At 41.3% G+C, this 23,520-nt stretch overlaps 1 protein-coding gene and 1 pseudogene across 5 annotated transcripts in view; both read right to left on the bottom strand.

Moving 5' to 3' along the window:
- The window catches only part of Sik3 (SIK family kinase 3), a 228,531-nt gene that overhangs the window by 54,233 nt on the left and 150,778 nt on the right, over positions 1-23,520 (bottom strand). The gene's annotated exons all lie outside the window — the stretch shown is intronic.
- Positions 17,594-22,542, bottom strand: LOC103160914 (annotated as a pseudogene).

The following is a 23,520-nucleotide window of genomic DNA, read 5'->3' as shown; positions in this document are numbered from 1 at the left end:
TGTGGGTGCCCATGAAGACCAACAGAGGGAAATGGGTCTCTTGGAGCTGGAGTTTCAGGCTTTGTGAGCTGTCTGACATAGGTGCAGGGATTTGAACTCTGGTCTTCAGGATTGAGCAGCAAGTGTTCTGAATTGCAAAGGCATCTTTCTGGCCCCCATTCCTGTCTACCGTCTTCTACATGCCTTTCTCATCTCTGATCAAGAGTCACCATGCTTCTTACCTATGCCACTTAGTTTCCCTCTAAGCTATTCATTCAGAGCCCAGTGACTGTCATACAAAATAGGATCCTATTACCTCCTTGGAAAAAAAGAAAAAGAAAAAGAAAAAGAAAAAGAAAAAACAGCGGCTCTCTTCTGCTTACAGAATATCTTTATTGCAGCACTGTCATTAAAGTCCATCACAGCCAGCCCTACCATACATAGCTCTCCAACTTAGCCCTGACTAGTCTCCATTACTAAGGGCTCACATCCTGTGTTTACATGTCTTTCTTTATACTACTTCCTGCCTGTACCAGGCCTGCTCCTATCTTTTCCACCTTCAAAATGCCACTCATTTTCAAGCTCCAGTCAAATATCACTTCCTGTATGAAGCTTTAACTGATTTACAGCAGAAAATACCATGACAATGGCTTCCTCTGGGTTGTCATAGCCTTTTGTTTAGTCTCCTACATTCCAATCACTACTCTGTCTTATTTTGTACTTAGCTATATTACTGTGTTCAAGCCCTCTGCTGATTACTGACAGAGGGGATAGTTCTATTTGTTCTTGTCTCTGCACAGTGTTTTTAATACACAGTAGAAATCCGAGAAAAACTCACAAAAGTAAACTTCAGTAAAATCACTTTGTCAGTCCTCTTCTGAACATGTGGCTACTTAGTACCATCTCACAATGATGATTCAATGGGCACCTACCAGAGCCTCTTCCTCCTACCATCTCACCAGAAGCGCTAAAGATAACTTACTCATCACAAGAGGCTTGGGGCTCAGGGTCTGATTCAACTCATTATAGCTAGAGAAACAAAACATCAATAGAAATAAACACCTCTTTGTGAAATCTCTTACATCCCCTAACTTTTCTATACTCCCCTATGACACTGTCTTTACTTTTATTTTAGGTGTGTGTAACTGAGCTTTTAAAACACTCTACCTCCCTTGGAAAAACTGAACAAGATTTGTACAATGACAACAACAATTGACATTCCAACATGGATAGAGGGATCTTACAGGGTCCCACCTCTAGATGGGAGCTATAGGCAAAGCCGGGCTCTAGCTATAGATTAAGAGCTATAGGCAAAGCCGGGCTCTAGCACTTGAGAGGCAGGTGGATCTCTGTGAGTTCGAGATCAGCCTGGTCTACAACAGATAGTTCCAGGAAAGGCTCCAAAGCTACACAGAGAAACCCTGTCTTCAAAAACAAAATCAAAAAAGAGCTACAAGCAATAAATAGCTGGGAAGAGAGGAAGAGTCAGTTTTCTGTAGGGATGAGGCCCCATAGGTTATCCAATACCGGGTAGTCAGAACTATACACATGTAAGCACAAATGCTCACACCACTAACAATTGAAGAAGAGATGATAAATTTGAGAAGGACTGGGAGGTCATGAAAGGGATTAAAGAGGTAAAGGGTGGGAGAGAAATAAATATAGACCTCATATTTTTAAAAATGTTTTTAAAAAGAGCCATTTAGTGTTTTCTGACTCTTTCACGGTGCCTAACTTGTCTTTATGCACAATGAGTGTGTAAGAAATACTGCTTATGGCCTGGCATGGTAGCTCATGCGTTTAATTGCTCTGGAGGCAGAGACAGAGAGGTATGTGTGAATTTGAGGTCAGCCTAGTCTACATTGTGAGTTCCAGGCCATCAAAGACTCAATCTCAAAACAAACAGTAAATGATGATTATGAAAGTCCTACCAACTGATCTACTTTTTGGAGAAAGAATCTCACTATGTGATCCAGGCTGGACTAGATCATGTTATGTAATCCAACCTGGCCTCCAACTCATGGTCCTCCTGTCTTGGTCTCCTGAGTGCTAGGACTAGGATATACCACAAATCTTTCTAATATCCAGCTGCTGAAACACAACTTTATACATCACAGTCCACACACAGTGAACATTGTTCAAACTCTTCATAAGAGAACAAAGATAAATTGCTCAAAATCAGACTGAGGGCACAAGCCTGTAACACCAGATAATTGAAGGCTAAAGCAGGAGGACCCCAAGTTTGAGGCCAGCTTGAACTGCTCACTGAGGCCCTGTGTCAGAACAAATAAAAAAAGAGAAATGGACACAGTGGTAGAGCGCTGGAAGGCATCACAAATGAGACTGGGGGTGCGGGGGGAGGACACCTATGGTAATATTGTGAAGGACAATTTAAACACAGTTTAAGCGCCAAACCCAGCAGGCCCAGACCCACCCTTCTTCCTGATGTATGCATGACTGTAAACTGAGGTTTCCTTTAGAGTATACCACCTTCCCTGCTACTAGCTCTTCACCTCACAGTCCTCTTCGTCACCACCATGCATGTTGGTAAGTCAGAAATCTGGCTAGTTCAACATGCATTTAGCTTTAATGTAAGTTCTTTCTGAAGATTTAAATTATCCATGCAAGAGAAACCTCAAATTATTAACACACGGGAACATTGGAACTAATTTTGAAAACCCAGTTCCTCTAATAAATACTTGAGGGGTTGAAAAAACGAGCTGGAGAAAATATCTGCTCTCATTTCTCTTAGTGGCTTACCTTTGTGGACATTTTCATACACACTTCAAGCAGAAGGCTATTTTTGAGTACTGCTGGTGGCTTAGCAGAGTTGGGGGGGAGACGCTGGGATGTATGGTAAGAAGCAGGAGTAGGAAGAAGTGGGTGAATACAGACAACCAAAATAAACTGAAATATCAACCAAACCAATCTGGAAGAGAAACGCTCATAACAAGAAATGAAGTGACGAGTAAAACAAGAATGGATTCTCACTGGCTTGGGTCAGAACTACCCAAACAGTAGATTTAACTACAGCAAAAGCCTCAGAGATCATGTTTGATCTGCTCCTTTGAACCTAGAAAGTCACTATTTCTATTAGTAGGCTTGTGGAATGGCTTTTGCTTCTACTCCTCCTCCTCATTATGTGTTTACTAATGTTTCATACTCCTAACACCTGCACTACAACACTCTACATAAGTTCCCCCATCTCTTTACTCATTCACTCAACATGAATATATGGAAGACTTCCAGGGTTGGACAAAGCAATATAATTCCTACAGATAAACCCAAGGCACAAGGGGCATGATCCCAGGGGTGACTCAGAAAGGAAGTGGGGGGGAGGGGCTAGCAGGATAACTCAGCATACAGGAGTGCTTCCTGTACAAACCAGAGTTCAAATCTGAAGCACTCACTAAAAGGCTGAGTGTAGTCAACATGCATATGCTGGGGAGGAGGACCTGGAGCTGGCTGGCTGCCAGTCCAGCTGCAGGTTCAGTGAGGAAAGCCTGTCTCATGAGAATGAAGTGGAGAAGAGTGCATATGACGTGTTCTGTGGCCTCCAAGTGCAGGTGCGAACACGTGCATGCAGAACCATATGAATACCACATACACACAAAACTAATTAAAGATAGTCTTAGTTGATCTGGGGAGTCATGGGGGAAAGTGGACTGGGAACTCCGAATGGGGGCAGAGAGGAATCAAGGACTGAGAACTCAGCTGGCTTGCTAAGTAAGTTTAAGTAGTCATGAAGGGACTTCCCTGGGTGTTGCATGAGGCCTGTGGTAAGAACCCCCCGGCCCCACGAGTGCACAGCAGTACCAGTGAGATGAGCTCAGCTGGAAATGCTGGGCCTCTGCTTCCCTTTCCTCCCTGCTCTGCTTTGAGAAGTTCTGTAAGACAAGATAAAAGGACTTTGACTATAATGAACCTTTGGTTTTGACACATTCTCACCACAGCTCCACTCACAAACTGTTCTTACTCCCCCAACAGCTTTATTAGGGAATATAAAAACATATTCCATAATTTCATCTAATTAAAGTGTATTGGCAGTGGTTTTTGTACATTCACAGTTGGGTAACCAGAGCCAATTTTAGAGTATTTTATCAAAGAAAGAAGCTCTGTACCAACCAGTAGTACTCCCCTTCCCCTCAGCACCAGGCATTTACTTTCTGCTTTCTCTCTCTCTCACTGTGGACCTGGCTATTCTGGACATGGGTGATATCATAGAACTTATGACCTTTTATGACTGGCTTCTCTCACTATTGCAATTATTATTATTATTATTATTATGTTTTTTTGAGACAGGGTTTCTCTGTGTAGCTTTGGAGTCTGTCCTGGAACTTGCTCTGTAGACCACGCTGGCCTTGAACTCACAGAGATCCACCTGACTCTGCCTCCCAAGTGCTGGGATTAAAGGCATGTGCCACCACAGCCCAGGTTGTAACATTTTGAAGGTCTACCCATATTGTATCATGTATCAGTTCCTCATTAGTTTTTGTTGTTGTTGCTGAGTAAGGACAAAGATATACCACATTTTGTTTATTCAGTCTTATACCAATCTTCCTTTGACAGAACAGAAAGTTAGGTTGTTCCCACTTTCCACCTACACAAATGCTGCTGCAATGAATACTCTTAGGATGTTTTGTACTAAAGTATCTATTTCTCTTAACACACACATACAGAGAGAGAGAGAGAGAGAGAGAGAGAGAGAGAGAGAGAGAATGAATTTCCATTGTTGGGTCATATGGGAAGTCTATTATTAGCTTTCTGAAAAAAAAAATACCTAAACTTATGTATATTACATTCTGGCCACCAATTCACAGAGCCCCAATTCCCCCATCTTTGCTAATGCTTATCACCAGTTGTGTTTACAATTATTCTGTCCTAAGGACATGAAGAAGTGTCTTATTGTGGTTTAATTTGCATTTCCAGATAACTACTGACATGGCAGGGCTTTGGAGTTTTTAAACAAGGACTTGTTTTACAGCTCAGGCTGGTGGTCAACTTGCAATTTTACTGCCTCAGCCTCCCAGGTGAAAAGCATGCATTATCACACCTGGTGGGAGGAATTCCTGAGGAACAGAAAAGCACTTCTTGCTCATAAAGAAAGGGGAAAGTGGCAAAACTGATTATAGAAAAATTTTATTAAAGGCTCAGCAATTAAGAGCACTCACTGTTCTTGCAGGTGCTGGAATGGGTTTTCAGTAACAATATGGCCTCTCAAATTCCAGTTCCAGAGGATACAAAACCCTCTTCTGGCTTCTGTGGGTACTGAATGTACTTGTACACATATTTACACCCAGGCATTCACACATAAAATGAAGTAAATATTTTTTAAAATGACATTAAAATCCATTCACTGAAAGACATGTTAAAAAGGAACCCCAGGGTGAGGAAAGACATCTATACCATACAACAAAGAGTATTGAATACATACAAGCACAAAAGAGATTCCAAATCTCTTGGTACTCAAGCCAAGGCAGACATCCCAGCAGGGAGATGGGCAAAAGACTTGAAAAAGTCAACCGACATGGGGGAAAAAAAAAAAAAGCAACAGGCACAAAAGTTCAAACTAATAGAGAGAAAAATATAATGAAACTCTATGCTTCATATGACTAACACAATGGTAGTGCATGTCTTTAACCCAAGCACTCAGGAGGCAGAGGAAGAAGGATCTCTATGAGTTTGAGGCCAGCTAAGTCTACATAGTGGGGTCCTGTCTCAAAGAACTAAAAAATCCCCCAAACAAACAAAAACAAAAAAGCCATATGATTAATACATGCTAATTAAAAACCATACGAGCTGGGCACAGTGGAAAATACTTTTACCCCAACACTCAGGAGGCAGAGGCAGGTGAATCTCTAAATTCAAGATCAGCCTGCTTTACAAAGCAAGTTCCAAGACAGTCAAGGCTACACAGTGAAACCATGTCTTAAAAAAGTACAACACCACCTGCAAGGACAGCCATTACCCACTTGCCAGGCCAACAAAGACTAAAAATTATGGTAAGACTCAGCACTGCAGAGAACAGATCATCTACATTTGGCATACTCAAGTAGAAAGTGAAACAGGCTCACCAGGAGCCCACACTTTCACTCCTAAGTCTGTGTTCTTGTATGTTTAACAAAGCACACTGATGTCAGAGAGTATACCAGGATACTTAGGAACATCTACTGCAGCTACCACAGCTCTGAACCAAAGGCATCCAAATCACTATGAATAGAAAAATAACTTGTGACATAGTCATATAGAAAAATTAACATGAACAAATGAGAGCTATATAAACATGGTAAGTCTCACAAACACAATGTTGCATGAAATAAGACACACAGGACAACCAAAATGATTCTACTATTCTACTTATATATAACTAAAAACAAGCAAAACTAGCAGGGCATGGTAGCATACATATATATAATCCCCACAACCAAAAACCTGAGGCCAACCTGGGCTACATAGCAAACCCTGTCTCAAAATAAATGCTAACAAAGAACATTATTTTTATTTATTTGTTTATTTATTTTTACATTTCCCTTCTTTCTTTCAGTTTGTTTAGCTTAAGGTATCAAGTCAAACGGATAACCAGAAGAAAAAAATTAAAGGAAAATCTGGATATAATAACAATAATAATAATAATAATAATAATAATAATAATAATATAACAAAATTAGATAAAAAAGTAGAAGAAATTTTGGCAAAATTTTCAGCTAGTCTTAGATAACTTTTTTTGTCATTGTTGTTGGGTCTTTTTTTTCTTCTTCTGGTTTTTCAAGACAGGATTTCTCTGTGTAGCCCTGGCTGTCCTCAAACTCACAAAGATCCACCTGCCTCTGCCTCCCGATTGCTGGGATTAAAGGCGTGCACCACCACTGGTGAAAGGTAAAGAGACAGAAGATGTCAACTACAGTGAAATCACACAACAAGCCCCACACATACTAAAGGAGAGAAAAGACTCAGATATCAGTTTACAAGGTCGAGAAAACACACTTGCAGTTTTAGAGTGTTCTAATAACGAAGCCCAAAGAAAGTGGGAGGTGGGTGGCACCAAAGCCAAAGCCATAAAGGAGGTCCATATTCATATACTAACTCTGGGGGGATCGAGTAGACCATGCTACATTTGCTTGATGTACATTGCTTTTCATGCAATATTAAGCAGTGATTTTATGGAGCATTCTGGGGAAGATACTTGATATAATGTAAAGGGAGAAGCAGTATTTGTACATATGCTGATTATATATAGAAACCATGCCCTAGGAAGAAATGATTTCAGAACGATGAGCATCTTAGAGGTAAGATTACATCCACAATGTTCAGAAACCTTTCATTTAAATTTCCAAAGGTATGTCCACATCAATCTATAATTAATTATGTTCTTTTAAATATATATTGTGGTGATACTTTATGATCTAACAAATAAAGCTTGCCTGAAAAATCAGACTGCAAAGCTACCCACACTAGTTAGCCATAGAAGCTGGTCAGTGGTGGCACATACCTTTAATCCCAGCACTCAGGAGATGGAGGCAGGTGGATCTCTATGAGTTCAAGGCCACCCTGGGCTACATGAGAATAAATCAGCCTAAAAGAGAGACAGGGTTCACACTTTAATCCCAGCACTAGGGGGATGGAGACAGGAGTGATATGGCTGGGCAGAGAGAGGAATATAAAGCAGGGGGAGATAGGAATACAGGGTAGTCTCAGTGAGTCTGAGCAGCAGTGCAGTAGGGAACAGTTTGAGGTTCGGTGGTTCACCCCTTTGGTCTGAGCATTGGTATAGGTTAAGAACTCTAGTGGCTGGCTACTTTGCTTCTCTGGTCTTTAGTTTTAACCCCAATATCTGTCTCCGGGTTTTTATTATTTGTGCTACAGTGTGCGTGTGTGTGTGTGTGTGTGTGTGTGTGTGTGTGTGTGTGTGTATATATATATATATATATATATTATATATATATATCACCTTTTGGTGGGATGTTAAAATATCACCTTTTGCATGAAATGTTGAGCCCAGGTTGGCCAATTCTCAATCCTCCTGCCTTAGTCTCCAAAGGTTGAGATTACATGGGTGTGCCTCATGCCCAACTTTAAACATCACCTGGACAATAAACAGAAACAGCCAGAAGCTCTTTGCAGAGAACTGATACTAGTGTCAACTTAAAAAGATGACATTCTTTACTGTTTACATAACAGCAATGGGAAAAGATTTACGGCCTACAGACTCAACCCAAGGTGATAAATGTCATAAAAATTTATCAAAGAAACCGAAGTCATAACAGAGGGAAAAAAAAAAAAAAACATTAAGGGCTGGCAAGGTGACTTAATCAATAAAGTGATTGCTATGAAAGTATGAGGACCTGAGTCTGATGACAAATATTTCTAAAGTCCAGTGCTGGGAAGAGGGACACAGGTGGATTAGAAAGCTTGCTGGCCAGGGAGCCCTGCTTAATCAGGGAGTCCCAGGTTCCCAAAGGTGTCCAGTGGGACAGCACTTAAAAAATGATAATGGCGTGGATATTAGGATTCCCCAGACCAGCGTAATTGAAGTGGAGTTTATAGTAAATAACTTACACGGAAGACAATAAGCAATTGTCTCGTTGTTCCTGCTCCAAGGAGACAGACCCTACTCCCTGATGCTCTCTGAGACCCCAAGGGGCTTCTGACCCTGAAACTTTTCCTTTTAACCAGTCATGTCAGCACCTGTGACCATGCCCAAAAGGCATGATCAGTACTACAGGCGTGGAGGCAGATCTATCACTACAATTCCCTTTTTAGTCTAAAGAAAAAGGTTTAGGCCCAGTGGTGGTGGTGGTGGTGGTGCACACCTTTAGTCCTAGCACTTGGGAGGCAGAGGCAGGCAGATCTCTGTGAGTTCGAAACCAGCCTGGTCTACAAGAGCTAGTTCCAGGACAGCCTCCAAAGCCACAGGGAAACCCTGTCTTAAAAAAATAATGACGGGGAGGGGGAGAAAAAGAAAAAGGTTTAGGCTTGATACTTGATAGAAAACTATACACAATGATAGGAAATATTGAGTATGCTCTAGGAGAAGGAAAGGTAAAAACATACACAATTAAGACCTACTGCCAGTGACACAACAAAGAACAACTGGCAAGAACTACATGTCCAGTCACAGGGTAAAGATATCACAGAGATTACTACAAAGTTGTCCTAAACTGGAAAGTTTAAGTCTTGTACTTAATATTTTTATCTAAGAAGAGAGGACAATAATTGTGATAGTCTAATCTTTAACTTCATCAAAGACCTGAGAAGGAAGATAACAATACTAGGGTAGGCAGGAAGTGTAGGAGAGTAACTTCCAAAAGGTGCAGCAAAGACAGAAACAGCAGGCTACCTGGACAGTCACTCAAAGTCTCACAGCAGCGTAGGGGCAACCAGCTTTGGCTAAGGCCTAGAGTATCTGACTGACCAACACAGAAGCAGGGAAGTTGAAAGACTGTTTTGCCCTGACTTGGCAGGGTTCAGCCATCTCTGTTTGTCTCCTGCAAGCATGTCCAAAGTCAGTGGTCGAGGTGGGAGCAGTTCTTTGCCTAAGAGGCCAGTATCTGAGGAGAGAATGGACTCCAGGAGTGTCATCGGTGCCCAACATACTTTCGGGAATAGCTCGGTGCTGTCAGGAGCAATAATGTCTCATTGTCAATGGAGTACTAATATTAAAACATTTAAATGCCATATTCTATAGGTCTTTGAAGTGTTTGAAGATCAAATATCTATGTCTGACTAACCTCATAGGTATAAGAAACATGGGTAACTATAATCTGTAATTTTCTGTAATTTTCAGAAGCATAGTTGTACAATGGCTAAGGCTTCCAAAAATCAGCAAAGACAATGACTTTAAAAAATGTAACTACACACACACACACACACACACACACACACACACAGAGAGAGAGAGAGAGAGAGAGAGAGAGAGAGAGAGAGAGAGAGATAGATAAATCTCAATAACAGATAGAACATGGATTACACATGTACACACATGAACATATACACATGCGTGTGAGCAAACAATAAGGAAATTGCTTAAGTTAGATATTCTACACAGCAGAAACCATATGGGTGGAGCAGTCTTCTTTATGTGGCCTATGGTCATTTATTTCTCCACCCCTAAGTAACGCAACATAATTTGCTAAGTCTCTTTTTCCAACCCCCAACACTCCAGTTGGTTAGCATTTGTCTGCAGGCTGAAATGGTAATTTAGTCCTTTTCCTGTAATGCAAAGCAGAAGACTAATTTGAACCCTATGTTCATCATCTAGGATGATTTAACTACCAGAGGTTGCTATTGATTTTGAGCCTTGAAACTCTTTGTTCTAGGCAAGATGATGAGCCTGCGGCTATATAAGGTAGTGATACTGTATCCCAAAAATAAGTGCATCACTAGCTGGGTTTGTGAAATGTGGTAGAGAAAAGAGAAGAGAGCTGGTGGCACTAATTTAAAAATCGGGGCAATTCTAAGAGCAAATTTTCTTGTTTGGTCCACCACTTCAGAGCAATAACATTGACTTCTTTTCTGGTTGACCAAGGAACAATCCAAAGCAGATGTAAACAGCCAGCTCCAATGTTCTCAGCACTCACAAAGCAATATGGTGCAGTGCAACTGAAAGCCAAGCCTTCTGGAGACCTAGGCTTTCCTTCCTGCTACAATAATTAACTAAACAGCTTGGAAGATGGAAAAGGACAACAAAGTAAACTGGGAATATATGCATGTCTCTAAGTGACCAGCCTCACTAGGAAGCACTGTGACAAGATCCTTCATTCTGTCAAATCTGGAAGCGTTGAGGACTGCAATTACAACCAGGGACAAATAGCCCAAAGCAGAATTAATTCTGGCCCTTGTTTGATTTCTCAATGGGCTTACAGGGAAAGCAGACCAAAAGGAGTAGAATAAATTATATAAGAATTGGGGTGTTTCATAGGCTGTTAACATGGAACACAGCACAGAAAGTGAATTAATTCTGTATGTCATGTGACCCAAGGCTTAGTTATTATTATTGTTGTTATTATTATTTTTTTTGTGGAATACAGCAACAGAAGGCTGTGTGGCTCTTAGGATCACAGCACTGATGAAGGATGAGTTTGGCATCTCCCAGGAATCACAGTACACATTCACCCTGAAGACTTTTGGGAAGTCCTCAATATTTAGTAATTGCTTTAACCCCTGGCTGAACTTCCTGACTAGAAGCTAATAAAGAAGTAATGGCAACAGCCTAGAGACTGGCAGCCTGAAAAACACATTCAGGGAAAATCCCTTCAGGGGAAAATGAAAAACTCAAATCATCATCTTCTGGGGAGATTTGGGCCAGCATTACATTGGCATTTACAGTGAAGAACTTACTGGGTTTTCCCAACATACATTAGCAGGTGGGATCACCAATTTTGTTATTTTGAGGAAAATAAGCCAATCTCCTCTACTCTATCCCAGATAACACTACCCAATTCTTCTCATAAGAAAGCAAAATTGAAAAGTCTTGCCAACGTCAGTTTCCATGTTAAATTCAGTATTGAGCAGATTTTAAAAGGGACTATAATTAGACACTTTATATAAGGCATGCAGACAATACCCACTGGAACTGTTGAAATAGGAATGTGCAGTATCACAGTCACTATTCTAAACCAAACCAAATTAGAGCCATGAAGGTCCCTCACTCAGTGACTTCTAATCCCTGTGGGGTAGCAGATTACTCAAAGTTCTAGTCACCTTTTACAGGCTACACTGACTAAAGACCTCTTTAAAATTTAAAGAGAAATTAATGATACCAAATGGAAACATAGTATTTAATACAGGATTTTTCTAATTAAAAATCAAGGGCCAGGCATGATAGCATACGCCTTTCATCTCAGCACTCTCTATGAGTTGAAGGCCAGGTATAGTGAGACACTGTCTCAAAACAACAACAAAAATCCAACCAGACAACAAACAAAAATAAGACATGTAGGGGCAGCAAGACGGCTCTCAGTGGGTGAGTGTCCAAACCTGTTAACTTCAGTTTGATCCCTGAAAACCATGGAGAGGTGAAAGGAGAAAACCAACTCAACAAAGCTGACCTCTACAAGTTTGCCTTGGCATGCACACCCACACACATACATCATGAACACACATAATAATAAATTAAAAATTAAGACATGATCTGAGGGGCTGGAGAGATGGCTCAGAGGTTAAGAGCACTGACTGTTCTTCCAGAGGTCCTGAGTTCAATTCCCAGCATCCACATGGAGGCTCACAACCACCTTGAATGAGATCTGGTGCCCTCTTCTGGCATGCAGGCAGAAGACATAATAAATAAATAAAATCTTTATTAAAACAAATTAAAAAAAAAAAGACATGATCTGATAAGAAAGAGCCAAATTTGGAGAAAGGAAGGTGGGGCCTCTAAGGTATGGCCTGGAAGTTATAAGCAGCACCCCCAGAATAATGCTTTCTTAGGCCAAAGCTAACAGATTAACATAATCCACAAGACTAGAGACAACAGAGCCTTAACCCTGAGAGATATATGTGGTAATAGGAAAGTACTTCCAATGTTTGATGCTCTACCAATGCATCCTCAGAACAAAATGGACAGGACATACATGGTCCTTAATGTCCTGGAAATTAGTCTGTGGGTGTGACAAACACCAACTAGAGAACTATAATCATCATTTGAGCTTTAAGGTAACCTTCAGGGGACAATTGGTATGTAAGAGACAAATGTGGCTTTCTTAATGATTCTATCAAGAGATAAGAGAAATACTAGTGGCACATGCTTACAATCCTACCATGTGGGAGGCAGAGCCAGAAGGACTGCTACAAGTTTGTGGTCAGACTAGTCTATACAGCAAATCTACAGAGTGAGTGAGACCCTGTCTCAAAAACAGGGGGAAGGAGTTGATCCCAGCACTCCAGAGGCAAAAGCAGGCGGATCTCTTGAGTACAAGGCCAACCTGGTCTATAGAGCAAGTTCCAGGACAGCCAGGGCGACACAGAGAAACCCTGTCTCAAAAAAACCCACCCCCACCAAAAAAAAAGAAAGAAAAAAGATCAAAACAAACTAAAGAAGAGGTCAGAGAATTTCTAATGTGATCACACACATACACAATGGTTCTAGTTAGATTAGAATATAAGGAAAACTCCTTTACATTTAATTGTGTAAAAAAAAAAACCAACAACAAAAAAACTAGTATTCTTTAACTCTTCTGACTCATATTCCTTTTTGTCCTTTTTTCCCCCAACATTTAAAAACATTTAGTTAGTTAGTGAGAGGGGGCAATGCATGCCTTGGTATGCACATGCAAGCCAGAGGGCAACTTGTGGGAGTCAATTCTCCCCTTCTACCGCGTGAGCTCTAGTCTCACACTGTAATTCTCTGGAACTTACTATGTGTACCAGGCTGGCCTTGACCTTGAGTCAATCTTGCTACAGCATCAATCTTGCTGCCTCTGCCTGCCAAGTGCTTCAATTTCTGATGTGAGCTACCACACCCAGGCACAAATTCCTTTTAAAACAAAGTATTGTCTTAAAACCTCCCAAGAAGGAAATTTTTAAAAATTCTATTGTTTTTGCTTGCTTTGCCATAAAGTAGTTAGGCCTGCCCATAGTGCATGGAAATCTGTCTGAATTCTCCTACCTCTTCCTCAAGAAATAAAACAGTTGATTGAAGGGAACTTGGTATGGTGGTATACACTTTCAAATTCCAGAGACTGAGGCAACAGGATCTTGAGTTTGAGGCTAGCCTCTGTCTCAAAAAAGAAAATAAGTCATTGAAAAGTCCTTTATAAATCTCAAGGCAGAGTCATGTCACCATTAACAGCACCCACACTAACAATGCTTATACTAACTGTGCCCACACTAACAATGCTTATACTAACTGTGCCCACACTAACTTACTTATGGAAAATATCCATTTCTATTTGATACACACTGCTTATTTTAGAAGCTGCATATGCACTGAGGTTAATTAGTTAAAATGGGTAAAATTTCTAATGACCTGGCATTTAGAGTGAATATATTTGAACCTAGACCACCAAATCAGTTTATTTGAATTATTTTCATGTTTTGTTTTTTCAAATGATAAGATAGATTAGAAAGTTTAGGGACATTATTATAATCACTTATTATACTACACCATGAATGCACCATTGTATGTACATTTGTAGATACATGGATATGAATATAAAAAATTTGAATATAGTATGTCTATATCATGTGTCTAAGTTTTTAAAAATTTGGCTTCTGAACCTTAGAAACATGTCTTGATGTGATATATATAATAACTGTGATAAACAGGGTGATTCATAAATGTGATGAAGTATATCTTGAAGCATTGCATAATTAATCATTTATTCTCATTAATTTGAATTTCAACATTAGTGTTCCCCAATCCTTATATAGTCCAAGGGTCCATAACATACAAATTTAACAAAATACAAGGAAATTATATTTTGTTAAATACAATTTCCTGATGAAATTGTTTTGATGAAACAAAACAATTTCCTGATGAAAATTATTATGGCAATTGACTGCCTAAACCAAGCAATGAATGGGCCAAGTGATAAGCCTGCTCGTTAGCCCCCTGCCTGAAGGTAGACACAGTTAAATTACACTCAGAGGTACTGAAATAACCACATTCAAGGAGAGTAGGAAGACATAAGGAACTATTCCATTTATTAACTCCTAAAAAATAGAAAAGGCAAGGGAAATCACTATCATGGGGGGGGGAGGGAGCCATTAAGACAGGATCTCATTTATTCCAGGCTGGTCTTGAACTAGATATGTAGCAAATGATGTCCTTGACAGTTTCCATTTCCCAAGTTGGGATTATATGGGTGTGTCTGACCTCTCTTCCTTCTTTGTGTGCCAAGTGTCAAATCCAGCACCCTGAACATACTAGACAGATTCTCTACCACTGAGCTATACCCTAGTCCTTTACTGCTTTTTTTTTTTTTTTTTTTTTTTGAGATATGACTCTCCAGGACCACTGAGAACCTGAAGACTCAGAAATCCACTGGTCAGAACAGGTCCTGTATGCTGTTAAATTAATAGTAGGCTGTATGCAGCCTGAGCAAAGAGCCAAAGACCACACAGCCCAGGGTACTTTTAAAGCAAAAAGAAAATACCCAGGCCTACCATTAGCAAACTGGTCTTTTCTGTTCAACACAGAGGAAACAGAAATATTGTTCTGGCTCTCTTATGATTTTTAAGAGAACTGAAAACAGCACATTTCTAAACTCAAACATGAGAACCAATTTCTGGTCTAACAGGGACTTCATGAGAAAGCAGTCATATACTTTTTTATTTTTACATTTTCTTATTCTTTTTTGTTATTGCTGCTGCTGTTGTTCTGAGACATGTTCTCTCTACATAGCTCTAGCTGCCCTCCTGCTAGAGGGCATCCCAAGTGCTGGGATTAAAGGTGTGTGCCACCAGGCCTGGTGACACCCTTTTATTCTTAAATTATTTTATTATTGGTGTATGTGTTTATATGCAAACAAGTGCAAGCACACACATCCTAAAATGCCCACTATTCCTTTAGTTTTAATTGTATTGCAAATTTTACACAATATACTATAGGCATCTTTCACATTAACATGGAGGGGAATATTAATCCTTTTCCAGCACCAACTGTAGCAAGTGTCTCCTATTTTCTTTCAGTTATTCTTTGACTGCTTGAGGATTTCAAAACTGGAAAGTTTCTGCAACTTTAATAAGCCTGAGACTTTCTTTTTTTTTTTTTTTTTTTTTTGGCCCAGGTATTGGCATTATTTATACTATGAGGTAACAGTTTTATTTGACCTGTTCACATGGGTTTACATTTGATGGGGGCCAAGTTTATATCTCCGTTGGCTGGGAAGTGCTCACATCCTCATTGACTTATACTTTATCAAATACTGTGTCCACTGTGGTCACAGAGACAAAGCAATCTGAAAGCGGGAGCTGTCCTAAGGGGATGGAGGATACCCTGTCCTACCCTCAGCTTAGCCCCTCTCAGCTGGGGCAGAAGAGGCAAAGGTCAGGCCCAGACTTCCATCCACAGTTTCTTGTTTTTGTCCAATGTTTCAAAGCTAAAGCTTCCATTTTCTTGCTGCCTCTGCATCCTTCTCTTTTCCTATTCTAAGTCCCCCTTTCCCACATTTTCCAATTATCCCCCAAATAAGGGTCCTGCAGTTAATAGATACCAGCACAGGAACCCCAAAGGCTCAAGAAAGGAACAGGTGTAATGTGTGTGAACCAGAGGTTTGTGTAAGATCTGCGGTTGGGGAAGACATTATCCTCTGCTTCTCCAATGTCTCTGTGTACTCTTCAGGAGCACAAAACCTACAGGCTAACTAGAATGCATCTTATTGGAACAGCAACTTCCTCCTACATTAAGCTGTTGATAATTTTAATATTAAAGCAAATACAGACCTGACATGGAGTAGAAGACAGCATGAAGCAGGGATTAAGAGTTGGTGTAAAAGAGGTCATTTCAGGCTATTCCATCACTCCACACACACCCCAGCAGGTTGGGTTCTTTCCCTTCTGCTGTGTGGAGACCACAGAGGAAAGCTCTGAGAAGGCAGCTTCTGCACTGGCAGAGTAGCTACCATGAAGCCTTATTCTTTTACTTTTTAAGAGTAACAAGTGCTCTTAACCACTACAATTCTCTAGCCCCTCTTTTTTTTTTTTTTTAAAAAAAAGATTTTATTTATTATGTATACAGTTGTTTGCATGCATGCTTGCACACCATAAGAGGGCACCAGATCTCATTACAGAAGGTTGTGAGCCACCATGTGGTTGCTGGGAATTGAACTCAGGTCCCCTGGAAGAGCAGCCAGTGCTCTTAACCTCTGAGCCACCTCTCCAGTCCCCGAAGCCCTATTATTGACCCCAGTCAGGGGCAACTCACTTTCCATGACCTCACTTACTACACAGAATTACAACTGACAAAAATGTTTCAATTTTAACTTTAGAATCTTTTCATATAAAACATACATATGTGTGTGTGTGTGTGTGTGTGTGTGTGTGTGTGTGTGTGTGTGTGTGTATCCTTTTGAATAAAAAGAATATTTATTTATGTTTCATTTGTAGAGTTCTAGTCTTAAGAGCCAGATTCAGGAGAGATAATTTTAATTTAAAAATGCATTTATGTATATGTATGTATCTCTGTGGGGGTATGTGCATGGTGAGTATAGTGCCCTCAGAGGCCAGGAGAGGGTTTCAGATTCCCTGGTGCTGGAGTTGTGGGCAGGTGTAAACCACCCAAAATGAGTGCTGGCAACTGAACTTGGGTCATCTGCAAGAGGACTACACACTCTTAACCTCTAGGCCTTCTCTCTGGTCCCCAAAAGAGACACTTTTTCAGATTCTTTTACTGCTATTTATATTATTCTTTAAAATTAAATTACACCTGTTGTGTGCATATATGCAGGTGCACACACCTGTGTACTTGTAGGAAACCAAGAGTGATTGATTCCTCAGAGCTGGAATTATAAGGTTAGCCATGTTTGTTACATGGGTGCTAGAACCAAACTCTAGTCCTCATGGCTGCATGGCAAGCATTCTTTTTTAGTTTAGTTTTTTTTTTTTGGGGGGGGGAGGGGTGTTCCAGACAGGGTTTCTCTGTGGCTTCAGAGGCTGTCCTGAAACTACCTCTTGTAGACCAGGCTGGTCTCAAACTCCCAGAGATCCTGCCTGCCTCTGCCTCCCAAGTGCTGGGATTAAAGACGATGGCAAGCATTCTTAACCAGTGAGCCATCTCTCTGGTTCCCAACTTTCCAACCACTCAACATGTATCAGAGCTACTCAGCATCTTCTACATGAGTGTCACAGGCCATCCCAGGGACACAGCAACAGTCAGGTTCAATTATGACTTGGATTGAGGACCAATGGTCTTCTCTGGTTCCCAACTCTGCCTGTCAACCCAGAAGGTGTGAGGTGGTAACCCAAATAAAGTATTGGGTCAGGAGATCAAGAATGAATTGACTGATAAATGCTGCATAAATACTCTGTGGGGACAGCCAGGCAGTTTCAATCACAGCAGTGTAACCGCTCTCAGAAACCCAAGGTTTCCAACCATTCTTCGATGGTGTCTCAGAATTCTCTTCTGGATTGCAAAAGGTCAACAAAGAGTTCTGATTTCCCACTTTTTAAAAATGCCACTCTCACTGCACTGAGGCCCCAACTTTCCACTGCTCCTTAAACCTATGCACTCTGGAAATCCTTGTAAAGGGCTGACTTTTCTGTAGCTACCCTGGAGGTCCTTGCTGTCTCCTGACTGCCAACTAAAACAATAACACAGGAGTGGAAACTGTCTCATGGAGCCCATTCTGGGAGTCGACATTTAAAGGGGAAAGTTTCCAACTTCCTTAGTTTAAAGAAAATAAGTTTCCACAATTTTCAAAACATTCTCATAACGTCTGAAATTTGAAAGGGCCTTTCTTTAGGGAGTAAGCCAGCTATGTTTAATGTTTTTCTTAGATATATATTTCAAGAAAACATAGAAATCTCTCTATTTAATCTTTGGGAACAAGACTTAAATTGCTTTCAAGCAGCAGTGTGTTGACCACTAAACAAGAATGCTGCGAAGAAATATATGTTTACTGTTGGTGGCTAAACATAACTTCTATTTCAAACCAACATTTGACAGGGAATGTCTTCTCAATGGCTCAGCTATCCAACTGCTACCATGTCCTGGAAATTCTCCTTGCTTCCCCCCTGTGTCTGTCAACCTTTCTTACCTTCCTGTGTCTGCTGCCACCATCCTTACGTAGGACCTTACCACTTTGCAGCATCTTTAAACAGTCCTATTACCTCCCTGTCCTTTCTCCCCAAACCTTTTTTCTCTATCCATCCTCAAGTTACCTTATTATGTCTTAATAGTCAAGCATTTTCAAACTCTAGTGGAGAAAAATCTGTTTCTTATACATGGCTCCCATACCTTTTAGAAAGTGTACATACGGCACATGCCTATTGCATCCACTTGTGCTATGACACACATGTGGAGGACGGAACTGTTGGGAGTAGGGTCTTTGCTTCTAGCTTGCTTCTGAGTAGTCTCTGTTCATTCTGCTGCTCTGTGAATTCCTAACAGGCTAGCCGACCCACTAGCTTCCCAGTGATCCTCCTGTTTCTGCTTCCCATCTCACTGTAGGAGTTCCAGGATCAAAGATACAACCCGTGCTGGCGTTGGTAGTACACACCTTTAATCCCAGCACTTGGGAGGCAGAGGCAGGTGGATCTCTGTTAGTTCGAGGCCAGCCTGGTCTACAGAGCGAGTTCCGGGAGAGGCTCCAAAACAATATAGAGAAACCCTGTCTCTGTAACAAACAAACAAACAAACAAAAAAAGATATGACCCATCCCATGGCTTGTCTGCAAATGCACATGCACACCCTAATGTACTTATGTCTCGTGTTTTGGCTTCCCAGTAGAACCAAAATAAAATCCCACCTCCTGCCATGTGCAACTGGCCCTTGCCATTTCTGTCACCTTAACTCCTTCCACCGCCCTCTTTTTATCTCTAGCCATGCTGACCTTTTTCCTTACACTCACCTCTCCCCTTTCAGCTTTTGCATTGTCTCCCTTCAGTTTGGAAGGCTTTGCCTATGCTGGTTAAGGCACTATCTCTCCCACAAATCATTCTATTACATTCCTCGGATTCCATCTTTCACAGTCCTTATTAAGAGCTGTGTGTCTTAGCTCATCAGAACAATAGTGAAAGGGACAGTTTCATCTGCTGCTGCATCCCTAGGATCTCAGTGCCTACAAAATAGGTACTTCATCCACATTTGCTGTCTGAGCTTCTTGAAGTTTCTCCTGTACCCTATTGATCATACTATCCTTCAAGCCTTACTTCAAATGTTATATCTTGAATACGGTATTTATGTCTTTATGATCATTAGCATGAAATCTGAATCAATAAAACTATTGAGGGTCTTTTTTTTCTTTTCCTTTACTGTGTCCCAGGCTTCTTTATATAAGAACAAAATGATGAGTGACAGGCTCATGACCTCCCCTTTTACTTCCTGCTCCCACCCCACCTCCTACCCCCACTCTATGCTCCCAATCCCTCCTCTGTAAATGAAGAACTTAATCCCAAAGCCATGGTAGCACAACCTCCAGGTTCTCTTGGTCTATCTCCTTCCCCTTCCCTCTGCTCACCCCATCTCTGGGCAGGGCTGGTGCCTCAGTTTGAATGCATAGGAGACTCCAAAACAGTGACAGGGACAGGAAGAAAGGCTTCATCCTCAGTAAAAGGGACCTACGAGTAGAGTGTGGTGAATGTGAAGTCAGGGCTCCTGTAGCCTTAGGGCACCAAATATGGGGTTCTGGTAGTAGAGAAAGGATACAGGGTCCCTGGAAGAGGAGACCCTGCAGCCTCACACTCCTTCCTCTTTGGGAACAATCAATGTTTGATCATTTGACCTTATGGCACTGGCTACAGAACCACACTGGGAACACATCCTCTTCCAGCCCAAGCTACTCAGGAATGATGCTGATTTACTGTGGGTCAGGCTTTGGCAACTGCAGGGACATGTTCCCCAGGTTCCCCTCATGCAATTCTCCATGCTTCTCTACTTTCTCTGGTGGGCCTGCACCAGTGTCTCTGCTCTGCACATCTTCTGAAGGTTCTCAGCTTCTTCCAACCACTTCTCCCGCAGGGCCACAGTTTACACATGTTCTTGAAGCTGAGCTGAAGTGGGAGATGCTTACCTAGCTGAACACTTTTCCAAAGAGAACATCCAGGGTGAGCCCCATGTCAGCCTGGGAGTACCCTAAGGTAACCCTCTTCTGCTTCAGGGGCTTGGCAAACCACTCTAGTTCCTTCTGCAAGGTTTTCATGTCCTGGAACCCCTTAGGACCTGATTCCAACTTCACAGTACTGAGGTGGACAGTACAGGGTCCAAGGGAGGGCCCCTCTGAGTTGTTCCCCACTCTGGCTTCTGTAGGCCTTCAGGCTACAGTATCCAGGCCAACTTGGGGCATTAGGCCTAGTCCAACTAGAGGTCCACAGAACTCATATGGAGGAGGATCATAAGGAGATCCCCAACACCTCCAAGCCTGGCCCAACCTGTGGCCATCTGAAGGGCCTTGGAAGCTTAGCCATGTCTGAGGATCCACCCAGCATGGCTCCAGCCCTCCTGACCTATCACCCCCACAAGGTAAGGATGAGAAGGCAAAGTCTGAAGCCAGATGTCTGGCCATGGGGAAGGTGGGCACCCCAAGCAGGGGGTCTCATTACTGAGGTTCTTCTACGTAGTAGGTATGTGCTAATGAGGTGGTGTCAGGCAACAAGCAGAACATGCTTAGAGATCCTGGAGATTCCTAGTGTGCTGGAGTTTTATAAACTTCAGCCTATTAAAGTGGTGATTTCAACACATCATTAATGGGGTGACACATCACAGAGTGCCTAGCAGCATGTCTCTGTCACATGGAACTGTAATTTGGTAGCTGAAGCGATTAAATGTTATCAGACAAGGATGTGCTGAAAGTCGGGCTGTGCTCCCTTCTGTCTGAATCTTACACATCTGAAACATGAAAAACGGAGGGTTAAAGGCTAAGAAACAATCCACTGAGAAGTCTGCATGGATGTGGCTCCTAAGAAGTTCACTTTGGAAGTTAAAACCTCTAGAACATGAAGGAGTTCTAATGTTTTTCAAACACACTGTATTTACATATACAAAAGCATTAAGCAAAGCACGTGAAAGGACTTGTGTGGCACAATTCTGGTATTATATAACTGACACTGGTTTGAATGCTTGGGCCCCTGGTGGACCTCAGATCCTTGTGGGCAGGAGTCACTTTTCATATTCTGTTTGCTCCTGGGCAACCTGAACAAGGAGCCATTTGAAACAATGGGTGAGGCCCCAGCTAACACGTCATATCCTTAGCTCCAGATTTTGCAACTATGCCAGAAGGTGCTACAGCCTAACTAGGTACCACTCACAACAAACACCACTGAAGAAATCCTATGGAAGATAGGTTTGTTATTGCCATTAAGATGAACTTTTAAATTCTAAAACTAGGAAGAAAACAACTGTACAGCAAATTTCCCTTCTCTCTAGAAACAGATGTAGAAAAATTAATAGACATAAAAAAAACAGGAACATATGAAGCTATGGTCAACTCTTCTGACAGCTATCCATGAGTCTACCTTCACACCAAGGAACCACATCCTTTACCAGGGCCAGCACTAGACTAGCATGGACACTCAGGACACCTTATGTCTTAGTAGTATCAACTACTAAACATGTATTACCATATTAACTCATTCAAAAAGTGAAAATAATACAAACAAAACCAGAAAAACTTACTCTTCTAAAATGAACACAATCTTATTTATTTATTTATTTATTTATTTATTTATTTATTTATTTGAGATAGGATCCCACTCTGTAGTCTTGCTGGTCTGGAATTCACTATGTAGTAAGGCTAGCCTTGAATTCACAGCAAGCCTTCTGCCTCTGCATCCAACTGTAACAGTTATAGATATGAATAACTATATCCAGGTGATATATGCTTTAAAAAAATTTAGGCTGGGTGGTGGTGGTACACATCTTTAATACCAGCACTAGGGAGGCAGAGGCAGTGGATCTCCCAGTTCAAAGCCAGCCTGGTTTACAGAGTGAAAACACACACACACACACACACACACACACACACACACACACACTTTTTTTTTTTAAGTTGGGCATGGTGGCACTCAGGAGGCAGAGGCAAGTAGGTCTCTGTGAGCTCAAGACCAGCCTGATCTACATAGAGCCAGGTCCACACAGTAAGACCTTCCTCAATAATTTTTCTTTTATAATTATTTATTGGAGCGGGCAACACATATGTAACATGTGTGCGGAGATCAGAGGACAACTTTCCAGGGTCAGTTTCCTCCTTCCATCATGTGGGTCCACGGAGGGAACTCAGGTCATCAAAATTGGCAACAAGTACTTTTAGCAAATACCAGAATGCTTTTAAAACCAAACCACTTGGATAAATATTGGCAAAAATGATAATTTCTTAATTGGAATTTTCATTACTTTCAAATTAAGTTGCTTCTTAACATAAATGGTTTAAAGATGAACTGCTAAAGACTAGGGATCCTTTTTCTTGGTGGTACCAAGGATTGAACCCAGAACCTAATTCATGCTAGGTAAGCATTCAGCAACTTAACATTCTTCACCCTTTTATCTTTTAAGATGGGGCCTTAATAAGTAGCCGAGGCTGACCTCAAACTCAAAATCCTCCTACCTTAGCCTTCCTAGTAGCTAAGATTGTGGTTGTGCTCCCCGGGACTAAGAACATCTTAATAAAATGAACCAATCACTCTGTTTTTTTCAGGCATATACTTGATGGTGGCATATATCTACAAGCTGTCTGGGAGACTGAAATAGGAGGCTCTTGAGTTGGAGGCCAGCATGAGCTACATAAAAAGACCCTTTCTTCAACACACACACACCCCCCAAAACAAACAACTCATTTTCTCTCTTGTGTGTGTCTTTCATAAACAGTGGCTTCTTCCTAAAGTTTCTAATATGGTCTTAAAAAGTGACCATTGAAAAGACTGTGGCTCTAATAGCTGTGTTTAGCTCTTAAA

Source organism: Cricetulus griseus, chromosome 4, assembly GCF_003668045.3.
Source record: "Cricetulus griseus strain 17A/GY chromosome 4, alternate assembly CriGri-PICRH-1.0, whole genome shotgun sequence".
NCBI classification, from domain to species: domain Eukaryota; kingdom Metazoa; phylum Chordata; class Mammalia; order Rodentia; family Cricetidae; genus Cricetulus; species Cricetulus griseus.
Note: the sequence above shows the minus strand (reverse complement) of the source record. Positions and strands in the feature narration are given on the sequence as shown.